Below are 8,171 nucleotides of genomic sequence, written 5' to 3' on the forward strand. Positions count from 1 at the left end.
GAACACATTGAATATGTATAATTTAGAAGAATTTGAGCACATTCAAATGTTCAGTGGAAATTAAGTCGAAATTGGATTGTTGACAGTTGATATTGCTGCAAACTCATGTGAGTGACAAGTTGTCCCACTCTTGACCTGGTGGACACAGAGACGATGAAAATTCAATTCAATTAAAATCAGAGAAGATAATAATTTAATTTAGTTAAAATTTAATAGTAAAAAGAAACTGGTTGATATTGTCTTGGAAATCAAACATTTAAAACTAATTTTAAAACTAATTCTTCATAGACTTTATGTTGTTGAATTTAAAAAGTACAATAAGCATTAAACGTGTCAAATAATGTCTAATTTTAGTATCTGATTTTTTTCTTGAGAATTATAACACGGGTTGTCAAAAAATTATATCAGCCAAAACATGTAGAAGTAAAATATTTATCTATAATGTAAAATAAATTATATTTGAAATATATTCATTTCATACAAAGTATAGCTCAAATCTTATTATAATTTTTATAATATTATAATTATCTTATATTATAATATTTACTAACATATCATTCTAGACTTACAGATAGAAAAAAAATATTATTAAACTTTATATGAGAAGTTTTTTTTGTTGCAAAAACAGACAACAGGAGACAAAACTTGCTCTTTAATAAAAATCACGTTTTTTATAATGTCATCATGTTTTTATTGTTTTAGTTAGCTGCACTGTATTTGTAGAATATGTTAGCTGTAAATGTGTGAATATTTAGCATGAAATAATTGTATTTCAAATACATTTTAGTACATGTATTTTTCACTACCGAAGATAAAGATCATTAATATAAGTTTGCATGACTTGGCCGGCCAAAAATAAATAAATATTGTATATAAAAATAGTGCTCATTATTCTAAAGAAGCTGAAATGACTATATACTGTTTCATTAAATTGCAGCTTTTTTACAGTCTTCTCACATTTTCAGCCAGAAAAACATATAAATGACATGGATAATTGATAAGACTCCAAATATATCTGGATGGCACAAGATTTGAATGGAACTAATCCCGCTGGAATATTTACCATGTTTAGTTAATGGTCAGTCAGGTCAGATTTATGATGTCTGGGAACAGTTATCTAGGGACTGATTTATCAACTATCCTGTTGAAGAGGTTTCCTATTCATATTCGTCACGTGCATACGACATTGAACTTGTATTGTACTACCACTTTAGTGTTTTTATCCACTTAATTTTTGAGTATCTAAATTTTCTTTTCCTTTTTAGTGGCCTAGGGCAAATCTGCTTGTTCTTACTTTTGCAGACTCTGATTTTTATGATTATGGTTTATAGTCATGTGTGTTTTGTTAAAGTTGGAAAATGATCAATAGATATATTGGGGGGGGGGGGGGTTCAGCTTTTGATCTGATAACCATGAATCATATTTATTTCAATTGATTGTGCACCCCCATTTGCTCATTTTAATGCTACATTGATTTAATTAATTAGTAGCTTCTCTTCACTTCACTTCACAATCCTCAGCAGCTCCTTAACAAACCCTCAGAAGTGTGTGTACCCTTTTTGGGGAAACCTGATTACTTATATAAATATTAAGTCAGGAGACAAATGGGATGGAAATGTCCCCATTGCCTCAGAAAGTGACACAAATCTCTGCATAATATAACACAAAATGAGTTACTTTGAGGAAATTAGTTTGGTGTATATGTGTATATATCTACCCAGAGTAGGTACATGTGTGTGTCCTACACAGCCCTGTGTGACACTATGATATTTCCTGTTTCTCCTCCACATTCTCTCTGTGGATGTGCTGTGTTGTCAACTTGCTGTAATAGGAGTGCTAAGTATATTTGCTCAGGTGGTTTCAATGGAGGTTTTGCATAAGTGAGGGAAACCAAGAGCCCATAAGAGCTCATAGTGATTGTAGTGATAACTGTGTGAATATGCACAAGCATATCAATACATATAGGCTGTATGAATGTGTGTCTGTGGTGGACATTGCTAATTAATCACACACGCATGCACACACACACACACACACATACACACACACACATTGGTATATGTGGTTTATGGGGACTCTCCATAGGCGTAATGGGTTTTATTCTGTACAAACTGTATTTTCTATTGCCCTACCCCAACCCTACACCTAAACCTAACCCTCACAGGAAACTGTGCATTTTTGGATTTTCAAAATAACTAATTCTGTATGATTTGTAAGCGTTTTGAATTACGGGGACACTAAAACTTTCCTCATAAACCACCTCCTCATTGTAATACCTGTGTCATACCTATGTCATTATACAAATTTGTGTCCTCGTTAACCACATAAACAAGCTCTCACACACACACACACAAACGTATTAGGTTTAGAAAAACAGAAAAGTCTTAAAGAAGTCCTGTCTTGACTTTTTTTTTTTTTGGATAAAACTAGTCCTTGCGGATAAAATGAGTCCCTGAGGCACAATTAATTCAGCAATGACCTACTATTGATAGAATGAATTAGGTGAAAGTAGACAAAATCACATACACACCTGTGATAGATGTCGACCTGTTTTGATTCGCTGCCAGTTTTTTGGCTGTCGTCAGCAGCTCAATGGCACCCACACACTTCAGATCATTACCATTGATGTAGACATCCTTAAATATTTGGATTGACCAATGAATGCATTTCATTTAACATTAAACTATAGAGTCTGCTATGTGTGACTTTTAAAGATCAGAATAAGATGTCAGTGGTCCTTGTTCAGTACACACAGACAACAAAATTGGCCCCTATTTATCAGTAAATGTTGATGAAAAATAAGTTTATTTTCTTCTTTTTTCAATCTTAATGACTTGCAAGTAGGACAGCATTGAGACAGATGTTTAAACTGTTTCTCGTTTAATTAAATTGGTTAATCATTCTTACAAACCATCAGATTCTGTATTGAAACACTAGAGGAAATACCTGTGTTTATGTGAACTGAATGAAACAATTAACGCATCACCTTGTTTCAGATGTTTCCTGAGCTACAAAAGCCCTCAAACACATTAGCTCAATCTCTTTTTTTATTCTGAGTTGATGAAATCGATTCTTGACAATACCCTTTGCACTTTGCATCCGAAACAATCTTCACTTGAACCTTTCTAAAGTGTATTTTTTTCTACAGAACCTGCCGTTTTAAAGGCATTTTTCTTCGGAAAGCGCTGTCTTATGAAAATTACATCTTACAGTGTGCTGATTTATGAGCAGCTTGTTCTCCAAAAGGTGCACTCAGGATGTCCATGTACTTTGAGATGATGTCTAAATTTCTGGGTGCCTGCGAACATTTACTTTATGCACACTCAGACTGCTCTTAGGAGAGTATTGAAGCTCAATGTGGATACGGTTAGATGATCCACATGCCACATTAGAGTGATGGACAGAATGGGTGGAAATAATCCCTTCATGCCTTCCTTTACAAAAAATAAGTTAATTCAAGTGTGCTATTAGTATACTTCTTTTAAACTATAAAAGAGGAAAGTATAGTCTACTTTTCATGCACTTCTCAGAAATGTGCTTTATGTACTTGTCAGAAATATACTTAAAATGACATTTAAGTATACTCAAAAAAAGTTTAAATATATTGGAGCTATACTTGTGCTCTGGCAATCCTTGTTTTAATTGTTATAAAGAAGGGGGCGCTATTACACATCTACTGTACAGAATTTCCGAAACGAAAACGGAGAAGACCGAAATAACAGATGCTTCCACAAGTAATCTAACATGATCATCAGACATAAAAAAAGCATAAAACTGTGTAATGTTACAGAATTTAATTTCAACCCATGAAGAGGTAATGACTGTCAAGCTTTGGGCTGTTGATCGACTCCATCTACATTTTGATTGACTGTAGACTGAAAGCATACTTTCCTTTTATTAGTTTAAAAGAAGTTTACTAAAAGCACTCTTGAATAAACATATTTTTTTGTAAGGCTAGTCCTAAACGCTTACATGACTCTTTCTCCATGCCATTCTCCTCTTTCTTCTCCAGTTGTTTCCTTTCTCTATCTCTCCATCTCTTTCATAATGCAGAAAGGCCAAAAATATAGCTCAAAACAGATACTTGGGTGTCTCACACTCAACAAATCAAATTGATTAAACCTTCAGAGGTGGTGCAACTGATATGGCAGGACAGAGGCATTTCTAGTAATTCTTGGAATGTGCAGACGAACTCTCTCAAACAGAGTGGAGCTGTGTCTATGCACAGAGTGGTGGAAAGTGTGTGGATGATCTAGTGGCCTGTCAAAAAAGCATTTCTTTAAGCCTACATAAGAGAGACCCTTGTAACTCATGTCCACTCATAAAACCCCCGTGGACCAGTAAGATGTTGTCAGCTGTAAGCAGTCATCAGCTGAAGCTCATATTCATGAATTAATATGTGATGAAATGTTTCTGCAGAAGCTGATGGATCCCAGGAGTCACAGAGATTCATAGGTTAATGAGAAACATAAGCATCAGTGGTTGGAACAATCCGTACCTCACAAAACTGTTGGTGAGGAGTGAAGCTAGCAGAGCTCCGCTCCATGAACCCAAACCAATAACATAAACTCTCGGAAGATATTTGACTGGCCCCCAAACCTCCAGTCAGCAAACCTTTCAACCCTTCCTGTCCCATGCTGAGAGAAAAACAGACAAGACAGACAGAGAAGAGAGGCGATTATTAAACCTTCAAAACCACACTGAAGATGACTGAATAAAACATGTTTAAATGGGGAAAAAATACTTGCTGAAACTAGTGAAACAAAGTGATACATATTTTCCAAAGTATACTCTAACTCGGTCAGTAGAATGGTATTGTAAGGAGCCATTCACACAAAACACATTCTTGTGGAAAAAAGTGGAAAACAAATGGCAAGGTCCAGAGACATTTCTTTTAGGAATTCCTTTAACTTCTTTTAAAGTGATGCAGTGCATTTTTGCATCAGTGTATCAGGCATGAGATGCTGCAAAAGAAACAAGATGTGAGTTCAATGGTCAAACACGTCGGTCTAGTTAATGTTAACATGCAACCAAAGGAACACCAACACACCGAAATTCAAAAATACAAACCAGATTCCAAAAAAGCTGGGACACTGTACAAATTGTGAATAAAAACAGAATGCAGTGATGTGGAAGTTTCAAGAATACAACAGATGACATATCAAATGTTTAAACTGAGAAAATATATAATTTTAAGGAAAAAATAATGATTTTAAATATCATGGCATCAAAACATCTCAAAAAAGTTGGGACAAGGCCATGTTTATCACTGTGTGGCATCCCCTCTTCTTTTTATAACAGTCTGCAAACGTCTGGGGACAAGTTGCTTAAGTTTAGGAATAGGAATGTTGTCCCATTCTTGTCTAATACAGACTTCTAGTTGCTCAACTGTCTTAGGTCTTATTTGTCGCATCTTCCTCTTTATGATGCACCAAATGTTTTCTACGGGTGAAAGATCTGGACTGCAGGCTGGCCATTTCAGTACCCTGATCCTTCTCCTACGCAGCCATGATGTTGTAATTGATGCAGTATGTGGTCTGGCATTTTAATGTTGGAAAATGCAAGGTCTTCCCTGAAAGAGACAACGTCAGAATATATTATGCTGGCTTCTGAACTGAGCACTTATAACAACTTAGTTTGTCCTTGTCCTCTTTAGTCTGGATGACATGGCGTCCCAGTTTTCCAAAAAGAACTTCAAATTTTGATCCGAACAGTTTTCCACTTTGCCACAGTCCATTTTAAATGAGCCTTGGCACAGAGAAAACACCTGCGCTTCTGGATCATGTTTAGATATGGCTTTTTTTGACCTATAGAGTTTTAGCTGGCAACGGTGAATGGCACGGTGGATTGTGTTCACTGACAATGTTTTCTGGAAGTATTCCTGAGCCCATGTTGTGATTTCCATTACAGTATCATTCCTGTATGTGATACAGTGCAGTCTAAGGGCCCGAATATCACGGGCATCCAATATGGTTTTACGGTCTTGACCCTTACGTAAGGGGAGATTGTTCCAGATTCTCTTAATCTCTGGATGATATTATGCACTGTAGATGATGATAACTTCAAACTATTTGCATTTTGTTCTCTGAGAAACTCCTTTCTGATATTGCTCCACAATTTTTCACCACAGCATTGGGGAAATTGGTGATCCTCTGCCCATCTTGACTTCTGAGAGACACTGTCACTCTTAGAGGCTCTTTTTATACCCAATCATTTAGCCAATTGACCTAATAAGTTGCAAATTGGTCCTCCAGCTGTTCCTTATATGTACATTTAACTTTTCCGGCCTCTTATTGCTACCTGTACCAACTTTTTTGGAATGTAGCTCTCATGAAATCCAAAATGAGCAATTTTTGGCACAACATTTCAAAATGTCTCACTTTCAATATTTGATATGTTATCTATATTCCATTGTGAATAAAATATAAGTTTATTAGTTTTGCAAATTTTACTCACAATTTGTACAGTGTCCCAACTTTTTTGGAATCGGGTTTGTAAATACACAGACATCAAAGCTGCAGTTCATGACAAAGCTGCTGTGTGTGATCTCTTTCTAAATGTGAGAAAAAGAATAATTGCATACCGTTATCTATTGAAGCCTTTATGAAGCTCTCCTTGAATGTCATTCCATAGATTAGTGATGATCTACAATAGAAAAACCTCCCAGAATCTCATCAACATCTTAAAAATGACAGAGGACCCCTTATAGAACTCCTAGGCACTTACTGTTATAACCATCTGACCGGCACATATAAATCTGTGTATGTGCCAAATGTATATGTTAGGATTGTCCTAACAGCATTCATGTGCAGAACTTCAATTGCATGCTTATCCACCATGTTATCCTTACATTCATTGTCTACAGGTCAGTAGCATATGGCAATGATTTCCACATCAAAGCTGTTCTAGAAGTAAATTTCTCCTTTTAACTGGACATATTTTTTCCAATTTATAAGAGCTGAAGTGTGAACATGTTGACCCTGGAAGGGAACGAAAATGGGTGTGGAATGCAGGATAATAAAAGTATGTCAGTAGCCATAACATATAACCAGCAGAAGCATGCATTTCCTGATGATATTACAGCATTATTTTGCTAAATTTTTGGATACAGAAACATGTCCATTCTATATATTTCCTAGAGGTGAACAATAGTTGCATCCGTGGTTGATTTGTTGGTTTTAAACCTAAAGTCTACTTCTAAAATATACTTCTCCATCAGCTTAGAGATGATTGATTTGATGGATTTTTGAATGTAACTTATTTATTATGAAGTTTAAGTGTGCTATTTGTATGAATTTGATTTAAGTAATGCTGTGTATTTTTCTTTTATATTATCAGCACAAATCCAAGTGATGTACATACATCTTTCTAAATCTACAGCTGGAATTAAAATCTGAGGACCACTGTCCTCCAACTATGATCTAACACCTGAACAATTTAAACTAAGTTTTCAAGTCCCAAGTTCCAAGTGAAAATCTACAGGACAGTGGTTCTAGAGTTGATCTATTACCTGCTTGGCCTTGGTACTCAAAGCCCCCATTGGCTCAAAACAAGGATGTAAAACTGTAAGACCATGCAAGTTGGTTTCAAATTAAATGTTTGTTGATAGGCCTACCTTCCTTACTGTATGTATCAGTTTTAAATAAAATGTTATGTTTATGATGTGATTTCATCTCACATGTTTTTCTTACAGAATTTACAAGTCTTATAGTGCTGGAAAATTAATCAAAAGTTTTGGCAGTATAGCTGAGTAAATCTCCTGATTTTAGTCAGGTCCTCGTGGGTTTAACAACTCCACCATAGTCTCAGAGGTATTGCGGTTCTTGTTGAAAATACAGACCAGTGGTAGGCAGCCAATCGCCTCACAAACTAAAAAGCACCACCTCAGTGATAACAAGTCTTCAACTACTTCTAAGCAAAATTTCATTGATTTGGTCATCATTTACTCCAATTCCTGGTGTTCCTCATTCCGTGCTTGTGTGATTTTTTTCCGTACTTTTGTGTGACAAGGATGCCATAAAAGTATAATGAGAACATGGTCGTAAATTAACAGGGGCTTGGGGCAAAAATGGCACCAAAATAAACAAAAATGCTCAATGAAACAAAGTCGTGTTTAAATTGAAATGTTAAAAATGATTGAAAAGTGTCACTTTGCAGTATTATATTTAGAT

The sequence above is a fragment of the Carassius gibelio genome, chromosome A18, assembly GCF_023724105.1.
Source record: "Carassius gibelio isolate Cgi1373 ecotype wild population from Czech Republic chromosome A18, carGib1.2-hapl.c, whole genome shotgun sequence".
NCBI lineage: Eukaryota > Metazoa > Chordata > Actinopteri > Cypriniformes > Cyprinidae > Carassius > Carassius gibelio.